The following is a 14,200-nucleotide window of genomic DNA, read 5'->3' on the forward strand; positions in this document are numbered from 1 at the left end:
ACACACACACACACACACACTAAAAGGGCCATAGCTTTCCCACCTCTATAGGATCCTTCCTATACCCATGCCATCTTTCTTCTTTGCCCAATAAGTCCCACTGACCTAAAAACATCTCAGGAAAGTATTCTCAACTCTGGCTAGTTTTACCTTCCTGCTCTTAGCTCTTCTATATCTGTTGTCCACAACACACACACACACACACACACACACACTGTTTTTATGGATTCCCCAACACATTATACCACATTATACCATTTCATACCTCCATGCCTTTGTACGGGGTGGTATTGTCTTCAAAATCATCCCATCCATATTGGAAAAGTTCTGTTTGTTTGGTTGGTTGGTTTTGGTTTTTTTGTAAGACAGGGTTTCTCTGTATAACAGTTCTGACTCTCCTGGTAGACCAGGCTGGCCTCAAACTCACAGAGATCTGCCTGCCCCTGCTTCCTAAGTGCTGGAATTAAAGGCATGCACCACCACCACCTGGCTGGAAAAGTTGTTAAACTACTCCCACTCCCCTGCTTGCAAAAGCCCCTCTGACTTCAGTGGGAGACGAGCAGCAGAAACTACAAGAAGCACCCTATTAAGGCACACTACACTCAATCCTTTGCTGTGCAGTTTGGTTTCAGAAGCAGGCATTACCAAGACCTTGGAGGAAAAGGCCTTGGGTCTAACCACAATTCTCTATCTAATAGGATGTGTGGCCTTCAGTAACTCACTGACCTTGGTTCTTTAGTGAGAAAGGCCTATCTCTCAGGACTGCCGAAAGGGTTAGGTTAATTCATGTCTGACATATGGGAAGTACTCAATATTGAAAACTGTTATTTAAGGAGGGCCAAGGGGGAAAAAAGGCTATACTTTCATTAGTATCTCAGGGGCAAGGAAAATTTGCAGAGGGATCAATGCTGCTCTGTTTCCCTGGACAATGACAACACCCCCCACCCACACACACACATCAATCCTTGAGTTTACAGGGCAGGCAAGTTTGCCAACCTTTGAGTCGGAATCTGATGTGCAAAAAGTGGTAACGCACGGTCACCAAGATCATGTGTTATATCAGGAAAAGAGCAAAGATCCCCCACTACCCAGGGCAGCACTCTTTAGAGGCCCGTGAATCTGCTGGACTACAAACGTCCGATTGTTAACGAGATTTCCCCCCCAAATATCAAAAGAAACATTCTTTATAAATCCAAGCACAAGGGCTCTATTATGAAGAGCGAGAAAACAAGCCACAGATTGGAGGAAGCTGGATACTCTATTTCTCTGTTTATGTGGTGGCAGAAACAAGAGATTCTGGTTCAAGACAAGCCTCCAACACCCCCAGTAGCGTAACCTTTAGTAACTCAATTAGCTTTTGAGTTTCTTTTTATTAGCCAAATGGGTTGTTCTTGCTCCCTCTAATAACTCATGGAGTGTGGTCAAATAATAATGTATATGTAAGTCGTAGGAACCTAGAAAACAAGGTGCCATTTATTCCTTCTTTAAGTATATGTATTCCTAGCCAGTATGTGAAACAAACAGCAGGTGAATGGGTCTCTGACAAATACATGGATGTAATCACAGATTTGTTCCCAAATTTGTTATGATCACCTCTGCTCTGTAAAAGTCTACCGATGACATCAATACTGCCAATGAAGCCTGCGAGCTGCCACCAGGCTGAGGTCTTTTTTATTTTAACCCCCACTTTTAACTCCAGTGGGCACTTGATATCCAGAACCCCTGGACTATGCTGCCCACCACTGAGTGATAATGCTTTACCTTTTCTCAGCCAAGGGCCACCTTTAATTTGAACCAAACAAAACTGAATTTAGTTTCTAGGCACGGAACTAAAGGTTCAAGGGTCACCCGGGGCAATCTCCTGCTTGATGGAACTGTGCTCACAAGCGTCGTTTCCATCGCCGGAAGTTGAACTGGATGGACAGGGCTGCTTGCATGCGGAATTTCACCACTGTATACCACCTTGACTTCTTTAAATAGCAAAGGTATAGAAAGTTTTGCTTCAACATCCAACCTTACACTGTTCATTGTTTAGCAAGCAGCCACGGGAAAATCCAGAGTGGCAAAGAAACTGGATTGTTTAACAGAACTAATTACTTTGGCGGGGGAGGGGGATGTTTCGAGACAGGGTTTCTCTGTGTAACAGCCTTAACTGTCCTAGAACTCGCTCTGTAGACCAGGCTGGCCTCAGATTCACAGAGATCCACCTGTCTCTGCCTCCTGAGCGCTCAAAATAAAGGCAGGCACTACCATGGCCTGGCCTACATTTTTAATTCAAATTTAAAACTGCTTGGTTTACTAAAAAATTTTTACTGAAAAAATTTGCAGATATGTTAGGAATAAATCTAGTATTTGAACCAGCTCTTTCAAATTCACATTTTATGGTCTAAATAGAAACCACGTACTTCCAACAACATTTCAGCACATTCCTCGAGCCACGCCTAGGGTAAAACACCTAGCAAGCTTCGACAACAGCCATTTAGTAGAGCAGCCTAGGATACAGCTTATGGTAGAATGTTTGTCCATCAGTAACTTCACTGGTTCTTATCTTGCTTGGTGGCAGTGTCTCACTAAGCAGCCCTGGTTGTCTTGGAACTTTCTATGTAAATCAGGCTGGCTTCAAACTCTCAGAAATTCACCTCTCTTTGCCTCCTTCTTCCAGCAAGTGTTAAAGGCATAAGCTACCAAGCCCAGTCTCTTTTTTTTTTTCAGACTTTTCCCCACACTAGCATTTTCATATTGATTACATATAGAAATGATCATATTTAGTTCTCTTGGGCTGAGTAAAATATACTATGAAAATATTTTTAAAATATTTTATCTTGGTACTAGAAATTTTTAAGTTACTCATTCTTATATTTCTATTGTGAAACTGTTCTAAATGATTGATTTTTTTTGAGGGCAGTGATTAGATTTAATATAATAGCACAAAATACCTTGATCGCTCTCAAATTTGTTACACTGTAGTAAATGTTAACTGAGTTTTGTGGCAAATTGAAGGTTTCTATGAACAAGGTAGGCAGTCAAACATTCCTCAATTTTTCATTTTACTGTGGCCCCAGCAGGACATTATATCACAAAATAACTGCTAAAAGCAGTCAAACATTCAAAATTAAATAATTACATTAATTATCTCTAATCCAGTTTAGCTCTGCATAATACAGAATGTCCCGTCCCACCCTACCCCCATTGGCTCTTTTCTGGTTTTTTCTATCTGTTAAGACAGGCACTTACCACGTTTAGGGACAATACCACAAGAACACAAGAAACTTACTGACTGAACAGAACTTTCAGAGGCTTACTGGCTAGGGCAGGGATAGGGACGAAAGAGACTTAGTTCTGAGTCATAGTAGTTAAGGATGACTTCAATGCCAGAGCCTCCCAACTTTACCAGGTGTACTGGCTCAGCAAGTGTGCTGGCTCTGCAGGTGTGCTGGCTCTAAAGGTGTGCTGGCTCTGCAGTTGTGCTGTTCCTGCAGGTGTGCTGTTCCTGCAGGTGTGCTGGCTCTACAGGTGTGCTGTTTCTGCAGGTGTGCTGGTTCTACAGGTGTGCTGGCTCTGCAGGTGTGCTGGTTCTACAGGTGTGTTGGTTTTACAGATGTGCAGTTCACCTAACTGGATGCTTATGTTTAACAGGACCTTTGAGAACTGGCTTAAAATGAATCCAAAGCTAATACTAAAGGCCAAGTATAGGCTGTCTTAGAGTAGTCCTTCTTTCAAAAAGGATGTTTCCCTATCAATAGATGAAAGACAATCTTATCGGAGTAGTAAACACTATGGATAAAGAATATGATGGGATATACGTGAATGACAAATCATATTGATATTCATTGTTTTATAATGAATACATGATAATAAACACAGTAGAAAACTGTGACACTTATTCTTTTTTAAATTATGGGGTTTGTTGAGATAGTAATATAATTTCCCCCTTCCCTTTCCTCCATACAAGTTCTCCCATAAACTCCTCCTTGCGCTATTTCAAATTCATGGCCTCTTTTTTCATTACTTGTTGTCAGTGGTGGTGGTGGTGGTGGTGGGTTTCTAAATGTCTACCCCCAACCATATCAACTTCCTTCTTCCCAGAACCTGTGATTGATGCTTTTCAAGACAAGACAGCTTGGAAGACAGGTTAAAGAGAAGACACTGATCCGGGAACATTATTTTGAATCACTCAATTGGTCCCAACCTAACTGTATTGCAGCCTCCTAGGTAGGGAATCTTTTCAGACTATGGCCAGAGAACCAGAGATGCGCAGCCCCAGAACAATATAGCCTTCAGCACCCAGGAAGGAACCATGACTGTAAGCACTGAGGTTAGCAAAACTTCTCTCTGACTACTCCCAGGATTGGTTATAAGAAAATGTGATCACAATGATCAATTGCCCAGAAAACAAGTTTCAGGAGATCGGAAGGAAAAACTTGAAGTCACTCTTGCCCCCAGGCTTCCCTTTCGCCTTTGCGTTCAGAGGCGCCACTCTGCATGCTCTGCGGCCATCATTCAGGAACGCAAACTGGTATGAGACACAGGCTGCAGAAGTGGACACCTCAGGCCAGCTCCTCTACAGACACCTTCTCCTGGTTCTCTCCTTATTTGTTTGGTTAGCACCCTCTCTTTCTTAAAAAGCCTTCATGGGATTTGCGTCTACTTCCTTGCATGTTCACTGTCTCCCTCCTGCCCTGTTCCCTTGGCCTTTTAGGTAGCTAGCTCCCACCCCCACGCTCCTGAGAGCACTTTCTCTTCTGCTTCCCGTTCTCTGTTCTCTGGTGCTGGGCTTCCCCTCGCCCTCCCTTCTCTCCCTTCCACACAGGAGAGCACCCTCCTAAGTCCAGGGTTCCATGAACAGTAAAAGCTCTGAGACAGGCTTTAAACCTTGGGGGACTTCCCTGTGGAGTGGGTCCAGAAAGTCCTGGGCACGCTTCTTGTCACATCTGAAGCAGCATCCCCTGTAGACTCCTTCTGCACACAGCCAATGTGGTGCCCTTCCCTTTGTGCCCACTGCCCTTGGCCCTCTCTCTAATGCACTCAATGCCAGGAACAGCTTCTGGACCCTCCAGGTTCCTGTGACTCCAGGGTCCTTAGAAATGAAGCTGGAACTTAACAAAGAGCTCCTGGAAACCAACCCCCACTCCCACTGCTACCCCCAGACGGCCCCATTCTAGGGAGGCTGAGGGTTAAGGGAAGACTGTCAACACCATTCCTGAGTCTTAGTGGGAGCTGAACCAATCCTGTGCTTTTTATACCCAATCTGACACCAGTGATTCAGCTGGGGAGTTTAACAGCTTTCTCAACTGCAGCATCACACCACACAAGAGCTATTTCCAGCTTGATGTGTGAGATTTTCACTCCGGGAGCTACTGCTAAGTCTACAGGCTGAGCTATGGTACAGCAGACAAAGCAATGAACAAAAGAATGGAAATTGGCCATCATTATCACATTACTGCATCTCCCAACTGTGCACATGCGTGTAGAAATGTACATATGCATACATACACACATACATAATACCATTTATTTACTCCGCATTTCGGCATCCAAACTATTGAGGCTTTATAAAGCATTTACCCTTTCAGCTTTTTCTTGTTTTGGAAACCACGTTCTCGGCTACACAGAGGCACATTTGGGGCATGTTTCCCGCGAGGCCTGTCTTTCTGGTAAGCTGAGTCCCCTTCAAGCACTCTGCGCGAAAGGCCTCCAGCATGGTGGACAGTCTGGAACACAGCTTCCATGGAGGCTTTAACACAGTCAACAGTTCGACTCTCTGCTTCCCCACTCCTAACTCACCTGCTCAATCTTCCCAGAGAGCTGCTAACCCAGATGCCAAACCAGGAGTTAAAGTTTAACTCCCTTTGTTTCTTCTGGGGAGAAACAAAAGAAGCAGAAGTGGGGGAGATGGAAGGGAGGGCAGGGGAGGAGAAAGACAACCCCCCCATCCACACACTGGTTGGACATCCCACCCCCACAGTCCCCAGCACCAGGGCTGAGCATTCTGCTCCCCCCCCCCCCCCTCGCCACCCATCGCCCACAGCCAGCTCTTTTAAACATATGGGCAAAAGTTATTTCTTAGTCCATGGCTCCGGATTAAGGAATCTGCCAATCATCACGCAGGGTCAGCAGTCACCCCCAATCCACTCCTGACCTTTCAGCCAAGGTTTCTATCTAACACAGCACCATGCTGAGGCTAAACTTGGTTTACTCTTAGGCTGTGATGTTGAAGAACCAATCATTGCATGAGATTAATCGGTCTCTGCAGCTCCCCTGGCAGGATGCCACCTCCTCCTGTGGCCTTGGAAAAAGAGAGGCCAGGGAGCCTCCTCCACTGTGTGGAGGGACATGCTGTCTTTCCCATCCAGCCCTTCTTGGAGGGGAAAAGAATATATCCCAGTAGGTCTTTATGGGAATCATCTGAGTGCCACCTTTGTCCCATTGCAAGAGGGTTTCTTGTTTTGTTTTAAGATGGGAGGCTGGGCACCAGATTTCTAGCTAACCACATTTATTTATTTATAAATAAAATTTAGTAAGATTTTGCTCCTTCAGCCCACTGTGGTTTCTGCCAGGAAAAAGTGGCAGCCCCTGATTAGCCCTCCAGTGGGGATTCCTGGAGGGAAACTGTGTGTGACAGGAAGCGGGAAGGCTTTGCTATGAAATGCTAATGAAGACAGGACAGCACATAGGCCTTGCTGTTGGCACAGCCTCTCAGTAGGCCATATTCCAGAAACTCTAAAGCAATCAATCCAGAAGTCCCTCAGAATCTGTCCTGTGGCCCCTCAAGGGGAGGTTCTGGAACAGGGAACGGGAAGGAGTCTGATAGAGGGTCTCCAGTGACCAAAGCCACAAACGCAGTCACTTTGGAAAGAAGAATGAGCGGAGCCAGACAATTAGGTCAGGGTGACTGTGGGTATTGTGGAACACCACACAGGCATACAAATGAATCAATCCAATCACTGATGGTCAAGGCCAGGGAGCCTGCAGGCCAGAGTCCTTCGGGGCTTGGGGGCTTGGGGGCCTGTCTCCTCTCTTTTCTCCACTAGTGGTCCTTTCTCTCCTGTTCCAACCTTCATTTTACCCACTCCCAATTTCCCCATAAGGTCCTAGGTTATCCATATGGTAAGGTCACATTCCTCCCAAAATCAAAAAGTTGAACCGGTGAACGTAAGTGATAGGTGGCTGAGCTCCTGTGTAAGTCTGCCTTGCCACCTAACTGCTCCTGCACTTGGCCTGTTCCAACAGCTGGCTGTGTGGGACTCTGGGGCAGGCCATGAACTTCACTGGCTCCGCCATTTCAAAACTACAGAATCCTATGCCCCAGCCTACTCAGGTCAGTACCTGCTTTAATCAGGTACTAATTAAACACATTTCCATGCATTAAAGATTTAGCTCACAGCAAGCATACAATAAGCATGGGCCAACAAACTGCCCGACTGTGAGAGATTCCAGCTCAGCCACACACCCAGTCTATGTTGGAACAATACTTTTTAAAATTCCTTAAGCAAAACAAAGGGCCACAAGTTCAAAGTTAGCACCTCCAACAGAACACAGCGGGAGGCCCAGCATCTTAGCAGTCTAGATGCTGGAGTCCTTGGTTTTAGTTTTCAAGCCCCTGGAACATTTTGTTCGACACAGCTTACAGGAGGGAATGAAAGCATCCGGGCTGGTGAAAACGTGGACAGGAGATGGTGGCCGAGTGGCCAGCCACACTCTGGAAGCAGTGCCGAGACAAGCACTGTGGACCACGGGCACACAGTGCACACACATGCTCTAAAGAAGACAAAGCCAAGTGAATCTGAAAGACAGAGTGGTTGAGCCAGAGGGTGGTGATGAGTTTTCTGGGGGAGTGGGGAGAGCGAAGAATGAATGGGGAGAATGAAATGAGAGACAGGCAACCGGAGACCAGGAGAGTGAGCCAGAGGTGACCTCACCTCTGTGTCTGCTGTCAGGCACTCTGGGTACTACCCATGCCTTTTTTAAATAGAAGAATTGTAAGAATACTTTTTAGAATAATTAACCTAGTTGAATACAGAAATGCTTTCAAATTTTATTCCTGAACATACCCCCAAATGTTTAACAGGTTTAAACTATTGTAATTATAATAAATGAAAATCAGATGAAAAGTTCATAGCTCTTTCAGGTACTGCCAGCTCACTCCACTGTGGAGCACCGCAGAAGGCAGTAATTAGCTGCCTGGACCTTTGCCTCATTGTGTTATCCAAAACGCAAGCCGTGCTGATTGGTTGAGATTTTTATTCCAGCTATTTTGTGTTTGCCTTGTCACATTAAGAAACGAAACACCGTTACTTAGTTACAAGTTCTGATGAATAGAGGTTTCAGGCATTTGGTTTTGAGGTGTATGTACTTTTTTCCAGAATGTATTTACTTAACTGATTTTACTAATATAAATATAAAAATCCACTTTATTATTTAAGGACTTATTAACAGAAACTCCTGGGAAGCATTTTTTTTTAATGTGAGTATTTTTACGTAGTTACCAGAGAGGGAGTCACAACTATGGGGTCCAGACAAGAGGAGAGAGCAGAGAAGGACAGTGGATACTGAGTGCAGAAGGATGTGGCTGCTACCCTGGCAGTCAGTTAGAATAAAAAGTTCACCATGGCAACGATGTGCTAACACGGCGATAACTCTCCCCACCACTGTAGGAACTCAAGGGAAGAAGATGTGACCCACCAAACAAGTGACCACGCTGGTACTTCAGCAAATAGGTCTAGCATCAGAACAGATAAACATTTTATTTTTTTTCTAAGTTAAAAGAAAAGCTTCTAAATAATTTAGTAACTATCTTTCTTTTTAAAAAGTCACAGCTCCCATATAAACTTGCTTGTACCAATCAGGGGCAACAGGCTTCCAAGTAGGAAACCATTTCTTCAACTCCAGGGTTCAGCGTCAATAGCATGGACTTCAGAGCTAGTCAGCAGCATGGGTTTTTAGAGGGGCATTTACTGTGAAAACCTTGACTTCTACACTAGGGTAGGAGGCCCACAGCCCTGTAAGAGAAGCAACAGGCTTGCAAGAGAAAAATGTGGTTTTACACTATTAATGATACCTGCACAAATTCATTCAATGGGAGGAAAGTCCCCAAGGAACGAAACAAAATCTTACAGCCTCAGGCTTTCAGAGTCTAGTCCTGCATGTAAAGACACAGAAGCCAAATTTAGATTTCACTAATCTAAGGGGCTATCACACTATAAAAATCTCACCTTTCAGATCGAGCAGCTACGAGGCACAGAAGTATTTACAAGAGAAACATGTGACTCCTCTGATCTCATGAGTTCCACTGTGCTAGTTTTGAGTACAGAATACCATCCTACCCAAAGACATCTGAGGCTTCCACAGGCCTTTTACCAGTTTAAGTATGTCTCTCTGTCTTGGTCTCTCATTCTGGTGTGTGTGTGTGTGTGTGTGTGTGTGTGTGTGTGTGTGTGTGTGTGTGTGTAGCTAAAAAACATTTAACAATCCCATGCTGCAGGGGCTCTCCAAGGGCCAAGAGCAGGAGATGCAGGAGTCCAGTTAGTCGGTGACCTAGGAAACCCTACAAATCCTATCTAAGTATACTCTCCAGTGATTTTCTTCTTGTATTTTTTTTCTTGCTTCAGTGTGGTCACAGGCCTACTTTAAAATTCATTGCTAGAATGGTGTAAGGCTTCAAGAGACCAACAGAGCCCAGCTAAGCACCAGTGCTCACTGTGATGAGCATGCTAGGCAAGGGGTCTCTTCTTATGCTGGCGATCCAAAAATTAAGAAAACCCACATCTAACCTGTCCTTCTGAGGTCTTAGTCTTAGGGGCTTGACCCGAAGGGATGATTTACATCTACCCTGGCAATCGGTACTTCATGCTACTGCAAGACTCTTCTCTTTCTTTTAAAACTTTTGCATGAATGTTACCCAAACTCCATCCAAAAGGCCAAGGTAACACGTTTTTGAACATACGACTTCAGGATGGGGGTAATATTCTGATAAAAAGGCCATCTTTGAAAATTGCATTCCCTATTGAATTAAGATAAGTGACAGAAACTAGAGACCAAAGGCCTTATATTTCACTAATATTTTCAACTGGACACTGAACAGTCCTTCCAAGAAATACACTGGCACATTTTCCATGTAGTTGCCAAGGAAAGGCAACACATGCTGGAAAAAAATTAATATTAACCCATATGGTCCAAGTACAGAACGCACTCAGTGATAAGCAAAATCCTCAAAGGGGAAATAAAAAAGATGGGGAAGGGCTGTTTAAGGGTGCTTATCCAGTAACAGAATCTGCTTACTGCCGGTTTAAACAGATCCAGCTTAGACAGTGGAGGTAATGGGGAGGGGGATGAAATGAGAGGGACCCAGAGCAAAGAGAAGTTGCTGAGCATGGTGGTCCCAACCTGAAGTCCTAGCCACCCAGAGCAATCCACCAGCTTGGGCTACACAACCAGACTGTGTCTCAAAAACAACAAGTAGGGCTGGAGAGATGGCTCAGCGGTTAAGAGCATTGCCTGCTCTTCCAAAGGTCCTGAGTTCAATTCCCAGCAACCACATGGTGGCTCACAATCATCTGCAATGGGGTCTGGTGCCCTCTTCTGGCTAACTGTACACAAAATAAATAATAAATGAATGAATGAATGAATAAATAAATAAATAAATAAATAAATGTTTTTAAAAAAACAAATAAACATGGAGACGGTGAGTCTAACTACCTATTGGTATGAAGTCCATTAAGAGTCAGATATTTGAAAGTCCTTATAGCCTTAAACGCTGTAGAAATTTAAAATAGCCACCCTTTTGTTGGTTTCATGGGGTGCTGGGGTGTGTGTGTGTGTGTGTGTGTGTGTGTGTGTGTGTGTGTGTGTTGTTTTGAGGTGTTTGGGGTTGGCTTTGTTATCACTGTTGAACCAGGGTCTGGTGTAACCCAGACTGCCCTCACCATGTAGTCAAGGATGGCCTTGAATTTCCTGGTCCTCCTCCTTCTACCTCCAAGTGCTATGCTTTTGCTAGGGAGCCACCGCATCTGGCTAAAACACCCAACTTCTAAGTAAAGTACTGCGGCACTTACTGCTCTTCTAGGGGATGTGAGTTTGTGTCAGGCCGCTCACGATTGCCTGTAACTCCAGCCTCAGAAGATCTGCCACCTTCCTCTGCCTCCACAGGCGCCCATACACATGGCAGGCATTCATAAATACAGATCCATACATAAATAATTTTAAAGGAATGCTCACATTCTATCATGCCGCCAAACAAAGCAGTGTGTGGTGAAAGGGCTGAGAAGTTGAGGTCAGTCTGGACTACTCTGTCTCAAAGGGAAAACATAAAATCTCATTTACTTGTGTAGCTACACAAGACTGAAAAAATGTGCTTTTCATCTCATTCACGCTGACTATCATTTCTACACTTAAAACAAAAAACTAAATTCAGTACCCAGGAGAGTCAAAGTTGCCCACGAACACCATTGCCTTGCCACGTCTTCACCTCTTACTGTAGTTTTTTTAACAAAATGTTTATGACATCCTTATATTCAAATGTGCTTAGGCACATCAGGATGGACACAGGTTATATTGGGAAGGCTTGTATGAAGAAGACAGATGCTATCACTATGAGAGGTAAATTGGCAGGGCATTTCCCTGGCATTAATGCGACACACACAGAAGTTCCTGGTCTGTCTGTAGGTTCCTCCTCCTGAGTGGATAATCCACAACAGCTCAGCATTTGCTATTCCTCCGTGTATTTTACATTGACAGTTAAATTAAAATCACTCTCCTGGTGATTTCCCTAGAGTAAAAATCAACGACTTTCACTTTCAGCTTCAACTGTCTACCTGGCACTTCACAAAATGCTATATTTAATTTTTCTAAGAGCATGCTTTTTTTAATACATAAGATTTCTAGCAAGCACAAAAGCAGAGTGAATAGTATTCTATACCTGTATGCATTTTCAAGTATTCTGTACCTGCAAACATTTTCAATCATCACCAGAACTTTGTGCTTTTGCCTCTTCTTCCCTCCATCACTCAGTAGTCAAAAAAAAAAAAAAAAATCTCAGTCAGCATGTCATTTCACCTGGAGACATTTTGATACCTTCACTTGAGAAAGAGCTTTCTATAACTAATTGCCAATGAAATAGTACTACTTACTCTAGAAACACTTATTAGGTGGCCTTTCTGAATATTAAAAATAGCTTCATGATTTGCTTAAAATGTGACGGTAGTTAGAATGTAGTTTTGGAGACTCTCCACTTGAGTGAATGTAGCCACTGCCTAGCCATGCAGTGCCTAGCCATATGATCCCTAAGATAAGGTTGGCAAAGATAAAATCACTCCCACACAAGCATGAGGACTCCCCACTCCCGCAACTGTAAAAGGCTGGAGATGGTGGCTCACACCCTGGCAACCCCAGCACATAGTTTCTAGCCTGTCACTCCGAAACCCACTGCCTGTCTGGCTTCTGATTCTTCCAAGCCACTGAAAACTCTCCCCCCATGGGTGAGCTCAGTGTCTAGCCCAGAGCCTGGCCCTAACCAGGCTGAGTCAGCACTGAGTAAAAGCACACAGGACCGCACCCTGAGCACAGATGAACTTCCTCAGCGTAAAAAGACAGTCATTCGGGCCCTGCGACGGCACTGCATACTCTGCTGCTTTTCCCATGCTGCCCCTCCCAACCTATGATGATAGCTGGCAAAGTAAAATCAACAGATTCACTTGCCGCTTTGCTGAAGGCCAGTGTTATAACTGGGATCTTGAATGCCCCCCCCCCAAGCCCCAGGTTTATTTGGCTAAACTGGTACTAATGGAAGATGATGGAACCTTCAGGAGAAAGTTGGATGGCCAGTTGAAGATAATATTAAGACCTGGGCCCCTTGTTGACTCATTTTGTTTTCTGGACACCTTGAGGTGGGTAGTTTTCCTCTATCTAGTCATGACATTCTGCCTTATAACAGGGCTCAAAACAGAGGTCAAGCTACCACAGACTGAATTGAGACCTCTGAAACAAGTAGCTTAAATTAACTTTCCTTTTCCTATTAAGTTGATTTTCTCTGATATTTTGGCATGGAAATAGGAAACTGACTGATACAACCAATATACCAACCACTGTGCTAGACGTATCAAAAGCATACAATACAATATTATGAGCATCCTGGTCCATGGGCCATCACAGAGAACCCGACCATTGTTTGGGTGCTTCCTACTCCAGTGGCCGGAACCAACATCCTCCTGCTTGCCAGTGCGAGACACCTGAGGGTCGCTTCTGCTGCATTTCTCGCAGCCCATCAAACACCATCTTTAAGGAGCTCTCGACGAGACCCACTTTCCTTACCTTCCATATCATTTTTGTGGCTGCTTTGTTGAAAACAGGGCCACACTACGTAGCACTGACCTTTAAACTTGTAAACTTCAGACTCCTGACTTTAGACTGCCACTAAGCATGTCTCCATCCATTCAAAGAATTCACTCTCAACCTAAACACTGACTGCTTCCTAGCTCTTTCTCCTGCGTGCTCACCCTCTGCCCGCTTCAAATGCAGCCTAGGAGATTACTACCAAGGACCAAGTTCTCTACGGATGACCCCTGAGAGTAGCGGTGGCAAGTTGTGAGGCTCCCCGCCAGACCCACTGGATCACAACCCCTGCGGGTAGACCATGCAACTTGAGGGTTTTCGTTGTCAGATGTTTTTATTTGGGGGAGGAAGGGGATTACCACTGTTTGTGTTTGAGACAAGTTCTGGCTATATAGCACAAAGAGGCTTCAAACTCAAGATCCTCCTGCCTGCCATTAGCCTCCTTAGTTTTGGGACAGCAGGAGGCATCTAGCCCCTGCCTCTCAGTTCTTATCTTAACAAGCCCTCCAGACAGTGATACACAAAGAAGTTTGAGAACCAATGGTTTTTTAAAAATGCTCACATCTCTGCCAGCTTCACGGATGTGTCACTGTCCCTACAACAAAGGTCAAGTTCTTAGATGCCACCCAGTGATTCCAGCAAGGATGCTAGAGAGAGTCCATAGGGTACAGACAAACAGCTGAGCAGTCAGTCTCTGGGTGGGCTATGGAAAAGGTATCGCAGTCTGAGGTGAACCATGGCTCACTGGGGACACTGATGATACTGGGGAGATAAAGCAAGTGCCGGGCGGTGGTGGCGCACGCCTTTAATCCCAGCACTCGGGAGGCAGAGGCAGGCGGATCTCTGTGAGTTCGAGGTCAGCCTGGTCTACAAG

At 44.8% G+C, this 14,200-nt stretch overlaps 1 protein-coding gene across 4 annotated transcripts in view; it reads right to left on the reverse strand.

Moving 5' to 3' along the window:
- The window catches only part of Fmnl2 (formin like 2), a 260,793-nt gene that overhangs the window by 151,833 nt on the left and 94,760 nt on the right, over positions 1-14,200 (reverse strand). The window lies entirely within an intron of this gene.

Source organism: Arvicola amphibius, chromosome 7 (assembly GCF_903992535.2).
Source record: "Arvicola amphibius chromosome 7, mArvAmp1.2, whole genome shotgun sequence".
NCBI lineage: Eukaryota > Metazoa > Chordata > Mammalia > Rodentia > Cricetidae > Arvicola > Arvicola amphibius.